Source organism: Neofelis nebulosa, chromosome X (assembly GCF_028018385.1).
Source record: "Neofelis nebulosa isolate mNeoNeb1 chromosome X, mNeoNeb1.pri, whole genome shotgun sequence".
NCBI classification, from domain to species: domain Eukaryota; kingdom Metazoa; phylum Chordata; class Mammalia; order Carnivora; family Felidae; genus Neofelis; species Neofelis nebulosa.
The window spans coordinates 14,321,404-14,348,051 of record NC_080800.1 but is presented as its reverse complement, the minus strand read 5'-3'; the positions used below and the strand labels follow the sequence as shown (position 1 = coordinate 14,348,051).

The following is a 26,648-nucleotide window of genomic DNA, read 5'->3' as shown; positions in this document are numbered from 1 at the left end:
GCCTTCACTCCGGGGTAGCACGGAGGGCACCCAGAAGGGCCCTATCGAGGGAAGCCAACAGTAACCATAATGCTGGCCTGTGAACCCACCAGAGGAGGTGCTATAGGGGCACAGAGTGACCTCAGGGTTGAGGGCTGCAAGGTGAACCTGGGGGCCCTGGGGAGTCCCACCTGGACTTCAGGAGGATACACAGCATGTATAAGAGAGAGCCAGAAGAGAGAACGCGGGGCCATGAGGAGCTGGGTGCCACAGCTCTAGGAGTTGCCAGCTGTACACCCCAGCAGGAGAGACAGCAGGAGGCACAGGGGCGAATGGACAGGGACACCGTTGCTACTGAAGCCTGCATGGACCCAAAGAATGTCAGGAGGACATGGCAGCCTCCAACTCTATGTCCACACCCCTGTCACTTGAGGATGCTGGGTGGAGCTCAGAAAGGGATTTTTCTCAGATAGTCCCCTAAATTTTTTATTTTTAAACTTGTTAAACATTAAGAAAAGTTGAAAAGTAATAGTCATCATCTGTGAACTCTTCAGCAAGAGGTACCTAACATTTCTCCTGACCTTATTCCATTATTCTTTCTTTCCACTCTGTTCTTTTTCTGCCTCCCTCTCTCCCCCTCTTTTCTCCCTCTCTCCCTCCCTCCTTCTCTCTCTCTTCCACCCCCTCTCCGCACTCCTCCTTCCCTTTCTCTCCCTTCCTCTCCCTCTCCCTCTCCCTTCCTCTCCCTCTCCCTCTCCCTCTCCCTTCCTCTCCCTCTCCCTCTCCCTCTCCCTCTCTCCCTCTCCCTCCTTTTGCTGAAACCTTTGCAAATAAGTAGCATAAACTGTGTTACAATCCATTCCTCCCATTAGGCTTTGTGATGGTCAATTTTATGCATCAACTTGACTGGGCTAAGGGATATCCAGACAGCTGGTGAAACATTACTTCTGGGTGTGTTTGTCAAGGTGTTTCTGAAAGGGATTAGCATTTGAATCAGCAGACTGAAGAAGAGCTGTCCTCACCAATGTGACCCGGCATCACCTAATACCTTGAGGGGCTGAATAGAAGAAAAAGGCTGAAAAAGGGAAATGTGCTCTTTGCTTGAAGTGAGAGAACCATATTCTCCTGCCCTCAGACATTAGTGCTCCTGGTGCTGGCCTTGTAGACTCAGACGAGTACTTACACTGTTGGGCTTCCCTGGTTCTCAGGCCTTCAGAACTGAATTACACCAGCTTTTCTGTGTCTCCAGCTTGTAGACAGCAGATCAAGGGGCTTCTCAGCCTCTAGAACTGTGTAAACCAATTCCTATAATAACTTTCCTCTATCTATCTATCTGTCTCATCTATCTATCCATCCATCCATCCATCCATCCATCCATCCATCCATCCTATTGGTTCTGTTTCTCTGGAGAACCCTGACTAATAGGATTTTGGTGCCAAGAGTGGTTCCAGAGGAACAAATTTTTAAGGATGAATATTCTGAATTGGTCCTGGATTTCTGGAATTGGCTCTCTAACCTCATTAGATTTAAAGATATTAATGAGTCTATTCTCAGCAGTAAGCAGAGTGGAGATAATTTTGTTACATAGCGTCAACCCCCCTCCACAGTGGCTATGGGTGCTTTCCCTTCCAGCAGGAATGTTTGCCAGCAGCCTTGCCAGCAGAGGGTTTTGTCAAGTCTGTGAATTTTTGCCCAACGGATGGATGAGAAATGTAGTCTCACTGTAGTTTTAACTTATTGTGAGCGAAGATGAGTGTTATTTTCTTATATTCAAGAATCGTGTATTCTTTTCTCCAGACTGTCTATACTTGTCCATCTAAAAATTTTGCTTTTGGTCTTTTTCATCTTGATCTTTAAGAGCTCTTTGTATCTGTGAGGGAGATTAGGCCAGAAAGGGGCATTTTTAAACTGAAAGAGAAGTTTTAAAACTGGGAGACATGAAGGCACGATGGATTGAAAAGTTGAACTTGCTCTGCTTATAAGCAGGAGGGAACAAGAGTATGATTAGGTCCTACCCAGAAAAACAAGTAAGAGCTTTTTCTTTTCTTTTTTTTTTTTTTCCCTGCATAGAAGTCTCGCGTGAACAGAGCTGTGATGCACCACATATGGCTAACACTCCAGAAGAATTTCAAATCAAATGGGCTTTCCCCCTGGACTTCCTAAAAGTGAGACCAGCTGCTGATACATGTAGCCAATTTGCCAACCAGCTCCTTTTTAAAGAACAAGATGCTGATGTGATCTCAAAAAGAAAAGTCTTCCAGAAGAGGACAGACACAGTTCTGGTTTTTGAACACTGTAACCGGTGGCATGATTAGGGCTGGCTCCTCTATCCACGAAGCCAGGTGTTTCATAACGAACAGTAACACTCTCTTGGCCCTAATTTGAATTTGGGGCGTGTGTTTAAAGTAGAGAACAGCAATAGAAAAATGTGGAACTCAAGCTCTTGCTCTCCAGATAAACATCTTGTAGTAACGATAACTTGAGAATGTCCTGAATAGGAGAGTTGGCCATGCAGTGTCCACACGGCATTCTCTTCGATGAGGAATGAAAAGGAAAGGAAAAGAAAGCAAGCGCCCGAAGGGAAAGCATCTTGATTCCTCCCTTGAATCTTTGCTGTGGCTGAGATGTTCTCCAAGAAGAGAGGCGTCAGGCAGGACAGGTCCCGGAGAGAGTGTTTCCGGTCCTCTTCTCAGCCTTAGAGAGACAGCGTCAGCTTGTATGTGGACGCGCAGCGGTGCAGACTGACCCTTGCAGGGACGCTCACTCAGCAGGCTGCTCACCCTGACCATCGTAAGAGGAAAAGGTAAGCGGAGAGTCCGGAGGGAATAACAGTGGCATTTTAATGTGATAATAGACAAAACCTGATTGGAGTGTGGTCGAAAAAGAGGAGAGCAGGTGAAGATGACAAACATAGCTCATTCTAGGAATTTGAGTGCAAAATGGAGTAAATACATGAGGGCTGTCCGTGGCATTGGATGTGGAAGCAGGGGATGTATATGTGTTTTTAAAGTTTTGGAGTTTCTCTTTACCACGTGTTTGTAAGCTGGTCCAGCTTTCTCCAGTACAGAGAGAGAACTTGATGAGCCAGTTGCTGGGGTGAGTCCTTGAGGAGGCGAGCAGGTAGGACTGGCATCACACACCCACGACCTGGGTCGGCACTCAGGGCCCCATGCTCTGAAAGGCCCTGAACTCTCTTTAATGCTCTGTTGTTGCCGTCTGGAAATTCTTGATAATTTTGCCTTTGAAAATGAAGTCCAGCAGAACTTAGGAACAAGTACCAGGGGCTTGGAGCCTCAGCTCACACGCAGTCCTGCCTCCTCTACCTCCTCGGGACAGGCTCTCAGGCACCTGCTCCCAAGATGTCTGGTGCCCCGGGCCCCACCTGGCCTCCCCCTCACCCGTCCCCACCCCATGCCTGGGACAGCAGCTGGGTGGCAGGTAGGAGGAGAGAGGGTGGAGAGCCCGATTGGTGCCGTCAGCATCCACTCCCAAGGGGGCCCGGGTGCAGGCTGCTTGAGCTCAGGTGCGCACACCCTGGGAAGTTTCAGGGCAGGCTGTGTGGTAGTTGCCCTGCCCTGGGGCTGGCATTGCCACGACATGTCCAGGCAGCTTAGCAGAGGCTGCATCCTGGGGGAGATGAGCCTCCCGTCCACCCCGGATCCAGGTACCTAGCGTGCCCTGGTGCACAGGTTTAAGGACCCCCAAGCATCGTCCATCTGCCATGGATTGGGGAGAGATACCGGTGGGAAGCAGAGCTCGACCTGCTCAGAGCTCACCCCCAGTCTCAGTGCAGCGGCTAGGCAAGGCGGCTGGTGGGAGGGGAAACCTGGTAGCCATCAGGCCCAAGTGCGGGCAGTAAAATTTGTGCTAATAATATAAACCTTGAATTTTTTCTCTATCATGACCTTACATAGCAAAAAGAAGCCCCATGACAAGTCAAGAGAGAAACTGAGAAAGATAGGGTTTTATATTTGAGTACTGTTTTCCCTGTTTTTTAAGCAAGGTGCTCCTCATTTTTGTGTTATGACTGAATACCTCCTCTAGGCCAGGCACTGCACTAGATGTTTTTACACAAATGATCTCGTCTGACTTTCCTGGTAATTCTGCCCTAATGACACTGTTCTTAGAGCCGAGGGAGGGCATCCTTGAGCAAGCATGATGGCTGAGGAGGGATGGGAACTCAGGTCTGTTCTTTTCCTGGAAGCACCTTGAAGTTCTCCAGGCGGCAGAGATGATGCAGTTTCTTGAGATAAGCCTTTATGTTAATATCAGCGCTTATCAACTTCAGTAGCTGCTGATCTCTAAATAATTCTGTTCTTAATTCTTTCCTTTAAAAACATATAAGGGTTCAGATATTTCGAGAGGCGGGGGGCTTTGCAGGTGGCCCAGTGCTACAAGATCCAGAACGGTAGGTGTTTGTGGTTGGAGAGAGGATAGGCAAGATGGCCTGATCTGCCCTCACTTCTCTCCAGTGGGATGCCGGGAAATGGTAAACAACCAGCTCTTACTCAAAATTAAAAGCTTCTTCTGTGGCATTTGCCAGTCTTCATGGTGTAAATCCTCTCACCGTAGCTGATTTTAAGCTCCCAACGTGATGAGGAGTTGGGAAGAGGTGCGTGGCAATACAGCATTATATGGCGTTTCCATGGTACAGATGTAAGACCTAAAACCTGCTCAATATCGTAGATACTATAAAATATAGTACAATACTTAGTAAATTATTTTGTTTTCACTGTCATTTATGTAATTGTATGTTTATTTAGTTCTTTTCGTATTTCAAGTGTTTAATTTTTAAAAGTTTATTTATTTTTGAGACAGAGAGAGAGAGAGACAGAGTGTGAGTGGGGGAGGGGCAGAGAGAGAGGGAGATACAGAATCCAAAGCAGGCTCCAGGCTCCGAGTTGTCAGCACAGAGGCCGACATGGGGCTTGAACTCAGTAACCATGAGGTCATGACTTGAGCTGAAGTCAGACGCCCTTCAAGTTTTCATTTCAATTCTAGTTAGTTAACATATAGTGTAATATTGGTTTCAGGAGTAGAATTTAGCAATTCATCACTTCCATACAATACCCAGTGCTTCATTCTTCATAATGGCTGTATTTAAATCAACCAGCTCACACAGTCCTGAAAACGTAACAATCAGCTCTCGTGAGCCAGTGTGAGCTAGTATAAGCAGCGTGGGCTGATAGGAGGTGATATGAGCCAGTGGAGGCCAGCTGTAGCACAGCGTTGCTTCTGAGGAGCTGAGGAAGGCCGTCCTGTCCCTTGAGCCAATTTTCTTTCTTGTTACGAACATCCCAGGGCAGGGATAGAACCCCAGAGTGGGAAGGGCTCTGGGAAGCTGCTGGGTCCCTGCCCATTTTACAGATATGGAAATGGAGTCCCAGAGGATGCAAGGGGCTTGCCCTCGGTACGCTGGATACTTGTGGACCTCCAGGGTCTTGGACACCCTGCATGTCTTTTCCCCCACACAGTCAAGACAGTTTCTGAGTGTCGATTCTATACCAGGCAGACCTGGGTCTGAGTCTTGACTCCGCCATTTAGTAGCTAGCTGCAGGACAGGTCACTTCAGTTCTGGGAGCCTCAGTCCTTCTTTTCTTATATGGAGAAAATAGTGCTCTTCTTGGGTGGTTGTTGTGAGACTTTGACGGGGTGATGTATGTGCCTGGCCTGGGGCAAGGGTTTACTGAATGTGGAGGGAAGAGAGGCACCCATGGGAACATCTGATTGTTGCTGCAGCTTGCCCAGCATCCTGGGCTGCCCTGAACTATGTGGGGTGAAGGTGCTAGAACCCGCTCGTCTTGCTATGCCTGCCAGGGACTGACAGCTCCTGCTCGCAGCTGCCCCGGGGCCTAAGGTAGTCTGTCCTCCTTTCTGCCTAATGCTGGGCCCCACCATCTTATCACTGGAGCGGGGCCTGGCACCGGCCATGTTCCTGAAGGCCCTGCCCGTTCTCCTTGACCACGCAGTGCCTGCTGGGGGTGTTCAGCCACATGCTTCCCTAGAGATGGGCAGCCTGGATTGGGGCAGCATGCCCTTTGTCCTTAACCCTCCTGCTGTGGCCCAAGTGGCCCATCCCTGGCCAACTCGGACAGCCGGTGGCCCCAGTGCTGAGCGTGTACACCATGGGTACTCCACCTGTCCTGTTGCCAGGCCTGGGAAACCCAGGTAACATGAGTAAGCCAGCATGTACTGTGCCTGCACTGTGGCCAGGACTGCCCGAAGCCCAGCTTTTTGGAAAAGCACATCCAGTCCTACACACACAAGAGACCCTTCCTGTGTGACACCTCTAGCCTTGCCTTTATGGCCCAGAGCAACACATATAAGCACAGGCAGATCCAGACACATCTCAGCAACTCCCAACTGTCCTCTGAGTCTGATGGGAGTGGGACAGCCTCCTAGTGGAGGGAGTGAGTCTGGAGAGACACTCAGAAGAGAGGGAAGGTGACAGGGCATAAAGCAATTTCCTTCTCCAGGCACCCAGGGTATTGGGCTGGACCCAAAGTCCACCATGCATTTGTCCCTTGCTGCTAAGAGCCTAGACATGAATCAGAAACTGTTTCCTGTCCAGGTCCACATTTAGAGACTCCCAACAGGGAAGCCCCTTTGGACTCCAAAACATGGCTTTCCCTGGGTTCCTGCCGGCATAAAATGCCAGAGTAGAAGTCTCTGACTGCCATTAAGCTTGGGCTGCTGCAGTGACAGCAGGCACTCTCCTTGGAGAAGTCCCAGAACACCAAGGCCTCTGAGGACAGGCTGAGAAAGTGTGAGAGCACAGTCTCAGGCTATCTGTCCCCCTCCAACAGCGCAGGGTTGCTGATGGTTCCCGCCAAGTACCCTGTGCCTACAAGGACTCCTTCCGTTTTGACATCTGGGCCCCGAGCTCAGTGGAGGAAGCACACCACCCTCTCCACAGCCCCTTCCACCTTCACTCCTCTGGACAAATCTAGGCCCCTCTTCTTTTACTCTGTTTCCACTCAGTTTGCCACCACTGCAAAATGTATGCTGATCATCAGGAGCAACTTGTTGCTTTTTATTAAGAGCAGCAGAGCACAGCACGAAGAGGGCCAGAGCCCGTGGAAGCCTGCCCCAGGAAGCAGAAGCTTCTGAGCCCCAGACACTACCTGGCCCTCTTGGGCTACAGCTTGGACACAACCTTAGTAGGTGTCCCCAACTGTCCCCCTTGAGCCCATGATGCCACAGATGGCCTGCCTTTTAACCTGATGGAGATATCCTGACCACCACAGAAAGCCGAGATGGAAAGAGAAACGCCACAGGGAAGGAGGCTGCCGGCCAATGTGGCCAGTAAAAAAAGTGCAGCCGGGAGGAACTGAAGGTGTGTTCCCAGGAGAAATGGTAAGATGTTGAAGAGCATCCACTAGAAAATGAAAGGCTGACACCATGGAGGCAAGAAGATGAAGGAGGTGAGGATGGGCAGTGAGATACAACTGAACCTGCCTCCACAGGAAGAAGCAGTAGGGAAGGAGGGGAGGCAAGTGGGTGCAGCCCAGCCAGGGGATAGGAGGACCCATCTGTGTGATGCCATTTTCCCTCCCGACACCATTTCTGTTGGGGAAGATGGGGCTTCACGGAAGTCAGCCAGCCCAAGAAGTCTCTTTGGTGACTGAGTCTCCCAAGCAGAAGGCTAGAGCAGTCAGAACAGAAACTGGTGACCGACCAGCCCAGGGGGAACAGAGCCATGTCATTTCCCCCCATCCTAAACTGCAGAGACCCCCTGCCAATCTGGACAGTAAGAGTCCTCTGATTCCTCCATACGGGAGGGTGGAGCCAGAGTGTCAGCTGCCACCAGCACCTGGCCTTCAAGAAAGGTGACGCAGAAGCCCTGAGGCTGGTTTTGCCAGACCCCAAGCGGGAAAGAGGCCTCCATGGTGATGACAGGAAGGAGATCTATCAGGGGGCCCAAGACATCCCCAGGTTGCCCAACTGTAGTTCCAGCAAATTCTGTCCCATGGAGGATAAGCTCCCTTCAGAAAAGAAGAAACTGAAGTGGGCTTGCTGAGCAGCCAGGAGAAGCTAGATGTCCCCAAACCAGGGGACACGATCCCAGGGAGACCATGATCCCAAGGAGAAACGGAGCGCTGACTACATGGAGTGAGTGAGACAGGTTGGCAGATGTGTCCTTGGAGTGCTCTGGTGTTTCCTTAGCTTCTCTGTGGGCTGTCCTGAGACATGTTGGGCCGAGGGCAAAGGAACCCCAGTTTCAGTGTGTGGGCTGTGGTTACCAGCCAGTGTCTCAAAACCTAGGTGCAAGTGGCTCCCTGCTGGCTGTCTAGCCTTGATTTCCTGGTTTGCTCGCTTCTCTGGAAGACCATGCCTGTTCCCTGAAGTACCTCCTCAGGTTACCTCAGCAAGAGACCCACTCACCACTGCCAGGATTCTTTCCGTGGGAGAAGGTGGCTTAAGGAATAAGGCCAGGTCAGGGCCAGGGCCCAGTTTCATGGACATGTGATCTGTGCAGTCACCCAGGACCATGGTGTCAGAAGGGCACCTTGCTTGGTTTAACACTCTGCTGGTGGGGTCTTGGGATTCTTAACAATTTTTGAATAATAGACTCTCCATTTTCATTCTGTACTGGGCTCCCCAAATTATGTAGTTGGTCTGATAAGTGGGGATGGGAACCACTTCACAAGTAAGAGGTCAGCCTTAGCTAAGAACAGACAATTCACTTGTAGTAGAGGAGGGGAAGGCACAGTCACAGGTAGGTTGTGGCTGTGCTAGTGGGAACCTGAGGGACTATTCTGTGACTGCTGTTGCATTTCCAGTGGAATAAGAACCGAGGTCTCAGTGAGACCTCAGTGAGAGTGAAGAAGGAGGAGAAGTTTTTGTGGTTTGAGCAAACAAGATGAGGTATGGAATCGTAGTCTATGAGGGTGGGCTGATTGAGTCCTTCCCAACATCTGGGATGATTCATGAACCCCCTCATGGGGCACTATGTTTAGAGGGTCTGAGAGGGTCAACTGGCTAGAAGGACTTCTATCCCACCCAATAAACAGGCTTTTGGAGCCAACCTTGACAACCGTTGTCCAGTTTGGGGGAGGAGCTTAAAAAACAGGCCCACCCAACTGAGGTGGGGGCTGATAGAGCTGTTTTAACAGCCTCCAATATTCCCTGAATGGGGAAAAAAATAATGGTCTGAAGTGTAGGTGATCAAAGATAAATCACTGAAACTGCTCTTATGAAGGATGTTAATGGCCCCTCTGTTACCAAATCCCATGGTCAGTTCTTAGGCCTCATCCTGCTTGAACCATCAGCAAGCAATAGAAACCATGTTGATCACCATCCCTTCCTTAAACTCTTTATTTGGTGCCTGAGACACCACCCTCTCTTGGTTTGCCGTTTTCTTACTGGCTTCTCCTTCCCACCCACCTCCCCTATACTTCCTTATCTTCCCAACCTCTAAGCTTTGGAATACCCTCAGACTTGGTCTTCATGTTTCTTCTCATTTTCTCTCACTCCCTAGGTGATTTTATCCAAGCCTATGGTCGAAAACACCACCTGTATACTCATGCTTCCCAAATTTGCATCTCTAGCTCAGCCCTCTCTTCTAAACTCCATACTTATATATCCACCTGCCTACTGGTCATCTTGATTAGGAGGTCTAATACACATATCAACTTAACATATCTAAAACAGAGCTACTGATATCTCTTACAAACCTTCTGCCCTACAGACTTCTTCCTCTCAGTGAACACCAAAAGCTCTGCTACTCCTGTGTCCCAGAAAGATAGATCCTTCTACCACCAACCACTCCTCAACCAACTCCCCATGGAGCTCACCCACTCCCACTTTAAATTCCAATTGGTAGAGCCTACATTGCGTGCCTGCTCCCCAGCTACAAGGGAGGCTGGGAGAATGAATTCTGACTTTGACCTTGAAAAGGGAAATTCTCCAAACATAGGCAGAGTTTTCAAAGATGCTGAGTAGCCACAACTTATGATTTCCTCATATTTTGTGAGGAAATATCAGTACTAACTCTTTCTAGAATTTTCTGATGTTCATCTATTTTATACCTGAATCTACTACATCCAGACCAGTAACTTTTTTTTTTTTTTTTTTTACCTCGAGCAGTTTGCCTTAATCAAGTCTATCCAATAACTCTCAAGCTTTTAATAATCTTTTAAATATCAATTTAGGTCACATCTAATTAGGTTACAGAACTATGATAACAACTATATGCATAAACAGGTTTGGGAACAAATTTACCTCGTTCTTGGCTAAATATACAACTCAGCCAGTGGTAACAAAAGTGTTCTGGCATTTTACAGAGTAGTCTTCTATCCCTGAGCAGTTTTAGGACCTGGGCATCAATATTGTTTCCAGTGGTGAGTATTGGTTAGTAAGGTGAATCAAGTAAGCAGAGATGGGTTAAGAGAACTTCTGTGTGCTTTACGTATTACTATTGTGAGTGATGACTTCATGTTTAGTGTCTATCCGGATTCCCTTTTGACATTGAACACATTGGGCTCTTATATGTTTCCTGCCCCCACACTTAGGGAAAGGCTGGTTCTTATCTCTTCCAGACACATCAGTCTGTTGTTGACCCATCATTCTGTTGCCCTCTAGAAAAATAAGTTGCACCTTCAGCCCAGTTCTGAAAGTCTGACTGCAAGGAGGAATAAATTTTATAGATCGATAGAATCAAATATTACATATATCAACTATTAAATATATATGTATCAACTAACCAGACACTTTTGCGAGTGAGCAAAGGGGGCACTATTAAAAACTAGGATGGGACAGTAAGTGTTAACAACTGACGTATTTTGTCTTGGTAAAGTGAAACATCTGATAACCCTGATGCATAGATGCTCATGCATTGGTAATCTTCTCCAAAGTTCACAGAGAGGCTCCTAGGGATTGTCAACGTGGTGAATTTTGTTTATTATATGTCATATGGGTAATGCAGTGATCTTAGGGATTGAGATAAACCATTTTGGCTGTAGTAAGTAGCATTCCAGAAGGATAGACTGCCTGGGATAGACACACAGGGATAATATGATCCTATCTGGTAAGATTCTGTTCCGTATCTGGAAAACCAACATCTGGTTCTGGTTCCAAACCACTGAATTCTGGTATGTACTTAGACTGTGCCAGCTTGGAGAGCTGGATGGTGATGGATACCACTTTATTTATGCTTAAAAATGCCATACCCTGCAATCGCATTGTGTATTGTATAACTCCAAGATTGATGAGGTGTACCTGGACCAATGCTTTGAGTCTTCCCAGCCCAGGTGCCAGATTATGTGAGTGAGTGAGTTTTCAGATGATTTCAACTCCAGCCATCTGCATTCATCTGAGAGATCTTGGGCCAAAACCTGCCCAACCAAGTCAGTCTTAAGTTCCTGACCCATAGAAACTCTGAGAGATAATAAATTATTGTTACTGTTTGAAGCCACTAAGTTTATGGGTGATTTGGTAGGCATTAATGAATAACTAGAACAGGTACTTATATGCTGCCACAACAGAGTGTCCCAACAATCAATAGATTTTATGAGTTAGAACTTCAAGGAGGGCTCAATGCTGAAGACAATTTAGGGGAGAACCTGAATATATATGGTGGTTAAAAAGGCTGAATGTGAAACCAGAGGTCAGTGCATCCATGAAAAAGGTCAAAGAAGGACAGTCAGAAATTTAAGCCTGTTTTCCCAAACCCCACTTTCTCATGGCTCTCCTCTATCTCACTGGCCATTGCTTCTAAGTGTCTTTGCTGCTTTCTCCTCATTCCTCTGGCCTCTAAACTTTGGAGTTCTAGGGCTCAGACCGAGGCTGCTTTTCTCCTATACATATTTCATAAGCAATCTTATCTAAACTCATGACTAAATACTACCCATGTGCTGATGACTCCTCTCTTTGATTCTCCAGATCTAACCTCTCTTCATAACTCCAGACATATGTGCCCAGCTGCCTGCTGTACATCTCCACTTGGAGATCTACTAGGAATCTCAAACTCAGCATATCCAAAGCCAGACTCCCAATTTTCCCCCAAACATGCTCCTCTTTCAGTCTTCCCCATCTCAGTAAATAATGAATCCATCATTCAAATGGCCCAGGAAAAATTTGGAGTCGTGTTTGGACTTCTCCATTTATGTTTGATCCATCAGCAAATACTTTCGGTTCTACCTTCCAAATACACCCAGAAAGTGCCCATTTACCATTTTTACCACTTCCTCCCTAGTCCAAGTCAGTATCAGCTCCCATCTGGTAGATGAAGGTAATGGAGATGGTGGTACAGCCAGAAGATAATGATTCAAAACAGGAGGGTTTTTAAAAATGTTTTTTATTGGGGTGCCTGGGTGGCTCAGTCAGTTAAGCATTCAACTTCCGCTCAGGTCATGATTTCACCATCCATGAGTTCAAGCCCCGCATCAGGCTCTGTGCTGATAGCTCAGAGCCTGGAGCCTGCTTCGGATTCTGTGTCTCCCTCTCTCTCTGCCCCTCCCCCACTCACACTCTGTCTGTCTGTCTGTCTGTCTGTCTGTCTCTCTCTCTCTCTCTCTCTCTCAAAAATAAATAAATATTAAAAAAAATTTAAATGTTTTTTATTAAATTAAACTTTTTATTTAAGATAATCGTAGATTCTCACGCAGATAAGAAATAGTAAATAGAGGTCCAGTGTTTTCCCCCAGTGGTAACATCTTGTAAAACAATAGTACAATATCACAACAAAGATATTGTCATTCATATGGTCGAGATACAGAACATTCCCATCACAAGGATCCCTCTATTGCCCGTTTATAACCACACCCATTTTTCTTCCACCCTTCTACCCCATCCCTAACCACTGGAAACCATCACTCTGTTCTCCATTTCTAGAATTTTGGTCATTTCAAAAATGTTATATAAATGTTATCATACAGCTTATAATCTTTTGGGATTGGCTTTTTTCCCCACTCTGCATAATTCTCTGTAGATTTATCCAAGGGTTTTTTGTATGTGTGTATCTCAATAGTTTATTCCTTTTTATTACTGAGTAGTACCACAGCTTGTGTAACCACTCACCTGTGGTAGGACATCTGGGTTGTTTCCAGTTTGGGGCTAGTATGAATAAAGTGGCTATGGACATTCATGTACAGATTTTTTCATGAACGTAAGTTTTCATTTTTCTGGGATAAATGCCCAGTAGCACAATTGTCGAATCATATGATACTTGCATGTTTCATTTTTTCAAATAATTGCCAAATTATTTTCCAGAATAGCTATGCCATTTTACATTTCCAGCAATAGTTTGAATCAACCAGTTTCTGTGCATTCTTGCCAGCATTTGGTGCTGTCACTGTTTTTAATTTTAGCCATTCTGATAGCTGCACTGATATCTCAAGGAGGTTTTAGTTTGCGTTTTCCTAACAGTTTGTGATGTTGAACACTTTTTCTTGTGCTTACTTGCCATTTGTGTATCCTCTTCTGTGAAATGTCTCTTCATGTTTTTTGCCCATCTTTTAATTGAATTGTTTATATTTTACCATTGGGTTTTGAGAATTCTTTATATATTCTAGATACTATCCTTTGTTCAATAAGTGCTCTGCAAATATTTTCTCCCAGTCTGCAGCTTGCCTCTGTGTCCTTTCACAGAAAAAGGTTCATAATTTTGATAAAGTCCAATTTATCAGTTTTTCTTTTTATGGATCATGCTTTTGCTGTCAAGTCTAAGAATTTGCCTAACTCTAGCAAAGATCTTCTGCTATGTTTTTTCTAAAATGTTTGATAGTTTTATATTTTTCATTTGTGTCCTGACACCATTTGTTTAAAAGGCTATCCTTTTGAACTGTTTTTGCATCTTTGTCAAAAATCAGCTAGGCATAGTTATGTAGGTCTGTTTCTGGGTTCTCTGTTCTGTTCTACTGATCTAACTCTCTGCCAACCACACTATTCAGATTATGGTAGCTAAGTAGTATGCCTTATTACTGGGTAAAGTTATTTCTCCCATTTTATTCTTTTTAAAAATTATTTTAGCTGTTCTAACTTCTTTACCTTTCCATATATATTGTAGAAAAGTTTTGCCTATATCTACCAAAGATCTTGCTAGGCTTTTGATAGGAATTGCATTAAACCTGTATATCAATTTGGTGAGTGCTGACATTTTTTCAATGCTGAACCTTTGAATCGTGGGCTTAGTATGTCACTGTTTACCTTGTTCTCTTTCTTTCATCGGTGTTTTGTAGTTTTCAGCATACAAGTCCTACACACATTTTGTTAGAGTTACACATATGTATTTAATTTATTTTAGGTATTGTAAATGGCATTGTATTCTTAATTTCAGTGTTTGTATGCTCATTGCTAGTGTACAGAAATGTCATTGACTTTTGTATGTTAATCTTGTATCATGCCACTTTGTTGAACTCACTTATTTGTTCTAGGAGTATTTTGTAGATTTCTTGGAATTTTCTACCTAGACAATCATGTCATCTGCAAATAGAGAGGGTATCATTTTTTTTCTTTCCAAACTCTCTGCATTTTATTTCTTTTTCTTTCCTTATTACACTGGCTAGAACTTCCAGTACTATGTTGAATAAGAATGGTAAGAGCAAACATTCCTACTTTCCTCCTGATCTTAGGGGGAAAGCAGTCAGTCTTTTATCATTAATATATATTAGCTCTAGCTTTTTGGTAGATGTTCTTTATGAAATTGAGGAAGTTACCCTCTATTCCTGGTTGTGATTATTCTTTTATTATGAATGGATATTGAATTTTGTCAAATGTTCTTCCTGCATTATTTGACATGATCCTGTGATTTTTATTCTTTATATTGTTATTATGGTGGATGATGTTGATTGATTTTGGAATATGAACCAGCCTTGCATCCTTGGAATAAGCCCTACTTGGTCATGATGTATAATTCTTTTTGTATCTTGGTGAATTCTTTTGCTAAAATGTTGTTAAAGATTTTTGTATCTACATTTATGAAAGAGAGCATTTTTGTTTTGTTTTGGTACTGTTTTTGTCTGGTTTGGTATCTGGCTAATACTAGTGTAATAAAATGAACTGAGAAATGTTTCTTCCTCTTCCGTTTTCTGGAAGAGATTGTATAGAATTGGCGTTAATTCTTTAAACATTTGGTAGTATTCTCCAATGAAACCGTTTGGCCCTAGAGATTTCTTTCTGGGCAGTTTTAAAATTATAGATTCGATTTCTTTAATAGTTATAGGACTGTTCAAATTATTTGTATCTTATTGGGTGAGTTGTACTACTTTGTACTTTTTAAAAAATATTTTATTCATTTTTGAGAGAGAGAGAGAGAGAGAGAGAGAGAGAGAGAGAGCACACACAAGCAGGGGAGGGGCAGAGAGAGAAGTGGACAGAGGATCTGAAGTGGCCTGGGGCTGACAGCAGTGAGCCCGATGCAAGGCTCAAACTCACGAACCAACTGTGAGATCATGACCTGAGCCAAAGTTGGACGCTCAACTGACTGAGCCACCCAGGCACCCTGTACTACTTTGTACTTTTTGAAGAATTGGTCATTTTCATCTAAGTAGTCAAATTTATGTATGTAGAGTTTTCATAGTATTTCCTTCTTATACTGTTGATGTCTGCAGAGTCTGTTGTGATAATCCATATTGAATTCCTGACCTTGGTAATTTGTGTCTTCACTCTTTTTTTTCAGTCTTGCCAGTGGTTTGTTATTTTTACTGATTTTTTTTCAAAAGACCAGCTTTTTGTTTCATTGATTTTCTCTATTGTTTTTATGTTGTAATTTCATTGATTTTTTTTGTACTTATTCTCACCTTTCTTCTGTTTGTTTTGGGTTTATTTTGTTCTTTTTCTAGGTTCTTGAGGTGGGTACATTGATTTGAGACTTTTCCTCTTTTCTAATGTAAATATTTTATGCTATAAATTTCCCTTTCAGCTTTAGCTAGGTCTCATATATTTTTCATATGTATATTTTCATTTTTATTCAGTTCATTGTATTTTTTTAATTTTTTTAAATTGTTTAATGTTTATTTTGGAGAGAGACAGAGGGAGAGAAAGTGTGATCAGGGGAAGGGCAGAGAGAGGGGGAGACACAGAATCTGAAGCAGGCTCCAGGCTCTGAGCTGTCAGCAAAGAGCCTGATGCAGGGCTTGAACTCATAAACCCCTGAGATCATGACCTGAGTCAAAGTCAGTCACTCAACCAACTGAGCCACAGAGGCGCCCCTTGTGTATTTTTTAAATTTCCCTTGAGACTTCCTCTCTAACACATGGATTATTAAGAAGTGTGTTTAATTTCTTTTTTTTTCTTTTAAACAGCTTTATTGAGATATAATTCACATTATGCCATTTTATGCCATTTTGAATTCCATACAATTCACCATTTTTTTTTAATTCTCAAGTTAGCTAACATACAGTGTAGTCTTGGCTTCAGGAGTAGATTCTGGTGATTCATCACTAACACATAACACCCAGTGCTCACCCCAACAAGTGCCCTCCTTAATACCCATCACCCATTTTCCCTACCCCCATCAGCCCTCACTTTGTTTTCTGTATTTGAGAGTCAGAAGTGTGTTTAATTTCTATCTGTTTAGAGATTTTCATGTTATCTTACAGTTGTTGATTTCCAGTTTGAATCCATTATGGTTGAAGAACATATTTTGTGTTATTACAATTCTGTTCAATAAGTTGAGGTATTTTTTAATGGCTGGGATATGGTCTATCTTCATATATCATCCATGGACACTTGAAAATAATGTGTATTTTTCCATTGTTGGGCTGAGTGTTGTATAACTGTCTATTAGATCTCATTGGTTGGTAGTGGTATTGAGTTCTTTGACATCCTTCCTGATTTCCTTTCTAGATGTTCTATCAATTCCTGAGAGAAGGGTATTGTAGCTTCTAAATATGATGGTAGATTTTTCTATTTCTCCTTTCACTTGTATCATTTTATTGCTTCACAGATCTTGCAGCTCTGTCATTTGATGCATACATATTTAAGATTGCTATGTGTGCCTGGTGGGTTGATTGTTTTATTGTTATGTAATAAACCCTTTGTGTCTGGTAATTTACTTTATAGTCTCACTTTATCTAATATTAATGTAGCCATTTCTGCTTTCTTTTGACTGTTTATGTGATATATCCTTTTCCATCCTTTTACTTTCAACCTACCTATGTCACTATATTTAAAGTTAGTTATAGTTGCATTATGTTTTTTAATCCACTATGCCAATTTCAGTCTTTTAGTTTGTATGTTTAGACCAGTTAAATCTGATGTAATTTTTGGCCTATTAAGTCTTAAGTATCCATTTCATTGTTTTGTTTTCTGTTTGTTCTCTGTGTTTATGATGTCTGTCTTGTTTTTCCTGCCCTTCTGTGGGTTAAACATTTTTTAGAATTCAACTTTGGGTTATCTATAGTGTCTTTGAGCGTATCCCTGTATAGCCTTTTTAGTAGTTGCTCTAGGCATTATATTACATATACAAAGCTCATGCCAGTCTACTAGAGATTTTACCACTTCCAGTGAAGTACAGATACCTTACCTCCCTTTACCCTCCTTTGTTTAGAGTATAATGGTCTTAAATATTTTCCCTGCATACATTTAGAAACACATTAGATAGTGTTATAATTTTTGCTTCAATCATGAAACATAATTTGGGAGACTAAAGAGAAGGAAAATGTATTTGCCCCCATTTTTACTCTCTGTTGTACTTCCTTCCTTCCTGATGTTCTCCTTTTATCATTTCCTTTCTGTTTAAAAATTTTACTTGAGGCATTCTTTTAAGATAGGTCTGCTGGTGACAATTTCTTTGAGTTTTTCTTCATCTGAGAGTGTCTTGATTTCCCCTTTCCTCTTCATTCCTGATGGATATTTTCACTGGATATAGAATTCTAGATTGACAGTTCTTTTTTCTTTCAGCACTTGAAAGATGTTGTGCCGCTTTATTTTGGTCTCCATGGTTTTGGATGAGAAACCTGTTGTTAATTGAATTATTTTCCCCCTATAGGTAATGTGTTGTTTGTCTCTTACTGCTTTCAAGATTTATCTTCAGCTTTAGCTTTCAAAAGTTGGACTATTATATGACTTGGTGTGGATTTCTTTGGTTTTATCCTGTCTGAGGTTTGCCCAATTACTTGAACCTGTAGACTTATATATCTTAACATATTTGGAGAGTTTGGGCTATTTTTCTTTAAGCACATTTCCAGCCCCATCCTCTCCCCTCTCTATATGGGGCTCCAATGACCCAGATGTTAGATCTTTTCTTAATTTATTTTTTGAAGTTTATTTATTTATTTTGAGAGAGAGAGAGAAGGGGAGAAGCAGAAAGAGAGGGAGAGAGTGAGAATTCCAAGCAGCTCTGCACTGTCAGCACGGAGCCTGATGCAGGGCTCGAACTCATGAACTGTGAGATCATGACCTGAGCTAAAACCAAGAGCCAGGAGCTCAACTGACTGAGCCACCCAGGAGCCCCAGATCTTTTATTATAGTCCCACAGTTCCTTGAAGCTCTGTTCATGTTTTTCAGTCTATTTTTTCTCTGTTTCTCAGATTTGGTAATCTTTAGTGAACATTAAAGGTTCTTCAGGTTCACCTGTTCTGTCCTCTATCCTTTCCATCCTGCTATTGAGCCCATCTATTGTTTTTTTTTTTTTTTTTTTAATTTGGGTTACTGTATTTTCAGTTCTACAAATTCCATTTGGGTCTTCCTTATATCTTCCTTTTCTTTGCTGAGACTTCCTATTTCTTTGCTGATGTTGTCTGCTTTTTTAACATTTGAATTGTAATTGCTCATTGAAGCATTTTTATGATGGCTGCTTTGGTCTTTGTCATATAATTCTAACAGCTCTTCCATCTTAGTGTTGGCATCTATTGATTGTCTTTTACATTCAAATTGAGATTTTCCTGGTTCTTTGTATGATGAGTGATTTCTTATTGAGACCTGGACACTTATGCTATGATACTCTGGCTCTTGTTTAAACCTCCTGTTTCAGCTGGCTTCCTGACACTGCTCTGGTAGGAGAAGTAGGAGTGGTACTTCATTCCTGCCAGGTAAGCGTAGAAGCTCAGGTTCCCCACTCAGCCTCTGTCGTCATCCTAGGGGAGTTCCAGCTCCCTACAGAGCCTTCACTGACACTGGGGCTGGTTGTCTCATTACCAATGGATAGTGGTGAAAGTCCTGACTCTCCCCTTGGACTCCTGGCAGGGAGGAGGGAAGGGAAGGTGGGTATGAGGGTGCAGACTTCCCACATGGTCTCCACCAGCACTGCAAGGGATGTGTGTTTGTTACCGCCAAGCAGAGATGAAAGACATGGCTCCCTACTCAGCTTCCTCTGACCACTCTGGTGAGAGGGGGGGCTTGTTACAGCCACGCAATGGTGCAAGTCTAGAGTACAGCTCTTTCTGTGGTGTTTGGCCAGAGTAAAGTAGTTATTTTCTAAAGGTTCTGTCTTGCAAGGCTGTCCCTTTCCTGGTACTTGGGCTGGAGGTAGAAGGCTTTTGTTCAGGGTTTTTTTTTTTTTTTTTTTTTGTCTGAATCTGTTTGTGTTCCAGATTGTCCGCTTCTTCAGCTCCAATTCTATGATACATGAGGCAAAAAGAAAATCCACAGAATTCACGACCTTGTTGTTCTTCAGGTCCTAAGGTCCCTAGCCAGTCTGACTTCCTTTCTGCACCTTTCAGAATCTTTTTATGTTTGCTTTATATATAATGTTTGTGGTTTTTAGTTGTACTTAGTAGGAGGAATAAGGAAAAGTAGATCCATTACATCTTCCTGAAAAGTAGAAGTTCCCCAGAAGTTTTTTATATAAAGGTTTTCTTATAAAGATGGGGAGAGAATAGGTGAATGATGATCATCATCTTCCTGAAACTCAGCAGAATGGACAACATCTGCCTAAAGCAGCTTTAGGAAGTAGAGAGCTTCATGGAAAAGCCAGGTTTCAGTTAACACTAGATGATTAAGGAATGGCCATCCACGAGATTGCTTGCCATGGAAGGGGGCACTGGAATTCCAGTGGACACTGTATAAAGGATTGGGAGGGACAGGAAGAGCAAGAGAGGTGATAAGCAAAGCGAAGAAACTTTTGGCTGAGAATATGAGACAGGAGAGATGACCTGTGGGGTTTGTTTATATTTGAGAGGTGACACAGGTGTGACAAGCAAGATTGGTTGCTTTAGCAGTCACAGAGAAATTTGGTATCACATCAGAACCTGAGCATAGTACACCCTTAGTGGCTGGGAAATGGGGTGCTATGATGAGCAGGTAGGTAGGAGCAGGAATGGCACCTGCAATATTTGGGTTCCATTTTCCCAAAGGCACAGCCAGCTCTGATGTAAATAATCCCTAAAATGAAGAGTTGAATTTCCAAAATGTTTTGGAAGAGTGACAGGCCTCTCATGAACGCAATCTCTACCCCTTATTTTCTCATTCTAATAAGGTTCTCAGGTAAGCCAGTATGATTCCTTTGCAGCTAGGCATTGTCTGGTATAAATTTTTCGAAGATTTGAATATTAGGGTTGTCACTTCAAAATAAATTGCTGTTGTATTGCAACAACTATAATAATAATAAATGTATTGAGTGCTTATTAGGTGCCATGTACTGTCCTAAGTGCTCGGCATATTTTAAGTCATTTAATCCTTAAAACCACCCCATAAGGTGGGTACTAATTATTGTATTAGCTCCATTTTATGCATGAAAACCTGGGGGTGTGTCAAAGGAATTAGAAATACGTTCTAAACCTTCACTGAATTAAAAACTGGGATAGCCACCCTCTCTGTCACCACATTCATTACACAAGAATCACAAAGAACGATGCTTTCCAGTGCTTTCCTAAATAATTGCAACAATCCAGTTCTTGTATTTCTTTCAGTTACTGGGGTAAAAAGTAACGGGTGCTAATCTCATTCATTTCATCTCTGGCAAATCACTTAATCCATTATCCTTATTTTCCCTGCCTTTAAACTTGGGGCAGTCATACCAGGCCACCACCCCTCTAGCCACAGAGAACAAAAGCAGTAAGATTTTATTGCAAAACAGTTTTTAAAAATTGAACTTGTACTAAATTATCATTCCACCCATAGGGAGCTGGGTGGTGACTACAGAATGAGAAAAGCAGGAAATGGCAGAAAAACCACAGAGGAGAGGAGGGTTGCCTAGCAAGGTGGAACCCAAGAGATAAAAGGTACAGGAACATTTTGAGATGCCAGAGGTTTGTTTTGAACTGTACCAACCCCATGTTGGCTCTAGGCCCCTTCAGGCAGGGCCCGTGGGCTTACCTTGGGGCCTCCCAGATGTCTGTATCCATGTTAAGTAATGACTTGAGTTGTCAAAAGAGCTTCCTTGGATGGTTTCCCAAGTCTTCACCCTTGTCTCTCACCTCCTCTTTCATCTACCTTTCCAAAAGTTCCCAACAGATGGTTTTCAGGTTCACCCATATTGATTTTGCTTCATGCAGAAATATGCCCGAGCATCTCTCTCAGTGCAGAGCTCCCAGCCAATACAATGTGGGGTGGGCATGTATGTGCGTGTGCCTTCAGAGCACAATTCCCTTGCCTGATGTCGAATCAGTGTCAAACATGTTGCATTTATTTTCACAGAGGAAGAAAAGAAAAAAAAGAAAATTTTGGTATAATCATATTATAAACCATTTTAAACAGTGAATATTTCCTCTTAGTGATGCACTTTCAGGGTGGGGCAAATTTGGATCTCTTTTGAGTCAAGACTATAAACAGAAAATTCCTCACTCCTGGGTTGAAGGCCACCACAGATCAACTTACTGCTTGAAAATCTGCAGATTCTCCCATCAAATTGGCTCAGATTCCAAGCAGACTTGAAGATTTCCATGCTGCCACTTTTTAGGAAAGTTTGAATAATGGAAGACCAAAACTCAGATGCCATTTGTTTGCCTCATTCTTCTTTTCCGAGGGGAATGCTGGCCCAAGTTTCTCATCAAAATGCAGTCCCCCAAGAAGCACTTCTTTTCTCTCCTCTGTTTGGAAAGAATGGTATACAAAGTAGACTTTATACAACTTAAGTAAATTTACAAGCTCTTACATATTTGTGTCCACCTCTTCCCTTCCCCTGTTCACACAATGGAATATACTGTAAACAAACAGTTCTAAAATAAAGTTTCCATCATGTCATGTCACTACCCAAACACATTCAATGACTCTCAGTTGCCTACAGGATAAATTTCAAAATCTGCAGACAGGCCTTTACATTCTTGTCTCTGACTCTTCTGTTATACAATCTCTTCACTGCGGAATCCTTCTAAACATGGTTTCTGCTTTTCCCTGCAGAATAAGGTAACACCTTCCTCATGAAAGCATTCTTGGACTATTAAAGTGTAGTTAGTACGTGTGGGAGAGACCAGAATGCTAGGGACCTAACACACCCCAGGAATGACTCTTAACCAATGAAAGACAAGAGTCAGTGGATAAATACTCCAACTTCCTTGCACCTCAGGACAGTTTTGGTCTACACAGGCCCTCAGAGGGTCCTGGGTGCCCAAAGTAGTGATCCATTTATCAGCATACCCTTTATTGGCTTTCCTGCCTTTGTACATCACTTCCCTACTCCCTCAATGTGCTTCCTGGAATCACCTCCCAGATAAGACACTTGCATCTTAATCCTCATCTTGGAGTCTGTTTTGGAGGGACTCCAAGCAAAGATAATTGTTAACAACATATTTTAAATGGTCTCCTTAATAACTTCTATTTTTAAGTAATCTGATTTGAATTCATTATTTTATAATAATGCTGCTCCTGAGCTACTACTAGGATGGAAGAATTGTTAGTGCTGACATTTCTCTTACACTTTTGTGAGTTTGTACTAATGGTCATATCTTGATCTATGGTTTCTTTGCAAGGATTTTTTAAGTTCCTTGCCAAATTTGAGAGAGTTATTAGTTAAAACTGAGTAGCTTAATTTGTAATGCCACCTAACCAGGAACATATCAATGGTAATACTTGGCAATATGCTGAAAGAAATGATCATGTGAAGTCTCCATTGTCAACTATTCCCAGTATGGAACATTCACTCCTTCCCCAGGATACCTTGAAAAACACATAGCCCTCTCATACAGACTGAGGGAGGGCACTGGTGGTGATCTATATGTTAAATAATAATAAAACTGAATCTGCCTATCTATTGATTCTGACATTTGCTCTCTATACCCCAGTGTGTTATCTCACTTACTCCTGGGGTGTGACCACCTCATTTTGGAGACCACTGCTCTAGAGAATCCAAGGCCATGTCAAAACATGGTGGAAAACCAAGTGGAGGATTGAAGGCAATGAAAGATATACTATCTCACAGAGAGTCACTTACCACTGGCAGCAGAGGGGTTTGGTAGGGTGGGCAGTATTTCTCTGAATTGAGAAATGCATCCTTGAGTTCTTGACTTTTGCATCTGAAGGAAGAAAGAGGAGTTTGATGCATGTATTACACAGGTAGAGAAGGGTGGAAAATTGGAAATGAGGGCCAGAGTGTACAACACAAGATTATTGTTCTCGCCTGGTTTGATACAGTGGTTTTGAGCCTTAATGGAGAAAGGTATTATTGATATATAACATGGAAGGAACTATTTTATGAAGCACTCTGATGAGACTGAACACACAGATTTTTGCTTTGAGGCTCAGGTGACAAAGAATATCACATGGCAGAGAAGAGAGACATACTCTAGACTGCTGCCCCCAAATGAACATCTCTGCTACTGCATCATGGACCATTTAAGGAGCATAGCAAGAGAGCACAGTCAGTGGGGAAATCGAAGTTCTTACCCTCAGCAGAAGTACTGGGAAGAGACCTCATTCCACTTTTGAGTAGATGACACTGACAAGAGGAAGCCATTGCGGGAGAGGAGGAAATTTTGATTCTAGTGGATGTGTGGAGGCTGTGGCTATCGTGTCTGTTCATGAGCTCCCTGTGAAAACCCTCCAGGGACACCCAGGAATACTTGCTTGGGAAGGGGCTTTTCTAGAAAGCTGTCTGTTCAGGCTGCTATAACAAAAATGCCATAAACTGGCTGGCTCATGAACCAACATTTATATCTCACAATTCTGGAGGCTGGAAGTCCAAGATCAGAATGTCAACATGACTGGGTTCTGGTGACAGCCCTCTTCCAGGTTGCAGACTGCTGACTTCTTGTTGTATCGGCACATGCTAGAAGGAGTAAGGAACTCAGTGAGGTCTCTCTTATAAGGGCACTAATCCCAATCATGAGGGCTCCATCCTTACGACCTCATCACCCCCCATAGGCCACTACCTCCTAATGCCATCCTCTTAGGGGTTAGGATTTCAAAAGTGAATTTGGGGAAGGGTGGCCCAGATATTCAGACTGTAGCACCGGTGACTCTGAATAAGCAGGTGGAGTTAAGATCCAGGGAGTTTGGATTAATTTGACCTCATTCATATCCCCCAGGAGACATTTGGGTTACAATAATAAGTTGGGATTTTTTTTACTATCAAAAAAGCAAATGATTACTTAACATTAAATAAGTATTTGTCCAGTTTGCCTTGGCACTTGCAGAGCCAGTCACTACTGCAGTGAAAATAACGATGGCTTTTTACCAGTTCAATTCACATGAGGACAGTTTTTGGTGCAGGGGAATATTCTAAAGTATCAGTTGATCACCTGATATTGCCAAACAAATGATTGGGAAAACTAATAATATCAGTGCTTCTAGGCAGGTTTGCAAGGGCAGACTTGCTTCCTGTTGCCTAAAGTTGCAGGATTATAGATGTTAGAACCTGCCCTATAAATGAGCGCCATCGCTCCTCTTGGTGAAATCATTTGTACATCATATTTTGTGGCTCTGACCCTTAGATTCTTCCAAGTTGAGTAATAATTTATATTATTGGATGAATTCTTGCACCTGTAATTTATAAACCTAATCATTCCTACTCAAATCCTTGCCATCTCACCTCCTCATAGAGTCGTGATTTAATAGCTCAGCTGTGAGTTGAGGTCTCAAATTACCAAAGCATCATAACTTTTCCCACAAATACTCTAAGACATGCAGGAGGAAGCCAAGACCCTTGAAATCAGTTGCACCTCAGGCAGGAGTGTCAGCTAACTGCAAGATGAACACTTTTGGAAGCTTGTTTCACTTTTTCCGGATGCTGGGAGGCTATTTAATGTGCTGGAGGAAATTTGGGGTAGGTGAGATGGCATCCCGACATCTTGAAAGTGTTAAGAGATTTTCCAAAGATACCTTAATCTATTTCCAGTGAGTAGTTTCCCATGGCTTAATATAACAAATAATCACAGCCCAATTGCACTTGCCAAAATACATAAACTTTTTGTATCGGGTAGTGAATTTCATCCAGAATGCTATCTGTAGTTTGGTTTCATTTGGAGATAGTTTTCCTGGAGGATTTTGGGGGGAAGGAAGTCTCTTGTCTTACATTTCTTTAAAAACAAAGTTCTCTTTGGAAAAAACTCCTAAATATTATGAATATATATATATATATATATATATATATATATATATACACACACACACACAAATTTATAAATATATAAATTATATATGTATATATACATATATATCTGAAAAAACTCATATGTGTGTGTATATACATATACATATATATGCATATATTTGAGTATACATATATTTGAGTCTTTCATTAGATTTCTAAAAATTGACCCTGAAAAAGTCAGGAATATAGATTTCATTATATACAGAGATTTAATGAAAGAATGAAACACATTTAATCAGGAAGTGGTCAGCTTTTATCTGAAACCCTGCATGTACTATTGGGAATAAAGGTTTAGCTTATATGGAAGTGATCATGGGCAAAAGAAACTTGGAGAAATGTGACATATTAGAAATTGTCACAGATGAATTTGAGAAATCAGTTGCTTGAAGAAAGACATAAGAAATGGCTTTACAAACTTACCCAAATGCCAATTAGAATTTAATGCTCCTCCTCTAAAAGTAAGCACTCCTTTGGTAATCATTAGCTTGAAATGAATTCATGAACATTAATTAAGCCCCCTCCATGCAGGATGATTAAGAGACAATTAATAACAGACATTTAATACCAGTCAAATTTAGTAAACATTTTTCTTTTGAAAGTTTTTGTTCATTTGCCAGATAGGCAAAAAGTACTTGACTCTTGTGGTGTATCTTCTAGAAAATGTTGTGTTTGGAGTTTGAAAGTGGCACCCTGGGAAACAGTGTGCTGTTACCATGGTCTTGGAATGTCATAATCCTGAATTCTGCAACCATCCTGCAGCCAAATGCCAAAGCAATTTTGGGCAAGCAACCTAATGCTTCAGATCCTCTGGTTTCTAATCCCATCATAAAGCAAATATAATAATAACCTCTCTCAGCTTCTTAACACTTTCCACCCTTGGCTTCAAGGCTGTTCCTCACAATCTTTCTAATCTCTCCTTTTACTTTGCTCACTCTCAGTGGCATAGCTAGTATATTATACACCTGGAGCAGATAAGTTTTTTAAAATGCCTTTTATTTCTATGCCAAAATTATTTCTAGTAGCAATCACATAATCATAATGATACTCTCTTAAATTGTTCTTTAGTTTTAAAATAAATAATTAAAAGTTAAAAAGAAATTTTGGTCTGGACAAGATGGCTTAGACACATTTCTCCCTGCTCCCCCCTGCTAAGTACAACTATAAACCCTGGAAAGGACTAAGAGGCAACCAAAGGAGCCCTCTGGAAGGTGGGAAGAGAAAGCCAAGCTGGTTTGAGATCCTGGGACTATAGGAACAACAC

The 26,648-nt window shown here is 42.5% G+C and overlaps 1 pseudogene; it reads left to right on the top strand.

Moving 5' to 3' along the window:
* The first annotated feature begins 5,860 nt into the window (after positions 1–5,860).
* Positions 5,861–6,381, top strand: LOC131503012 (zinc finger protein 831-like; annotated as a pseudogene).
* Positions 6,382–26,648: the final 20,267 nt, after the last annotated feature.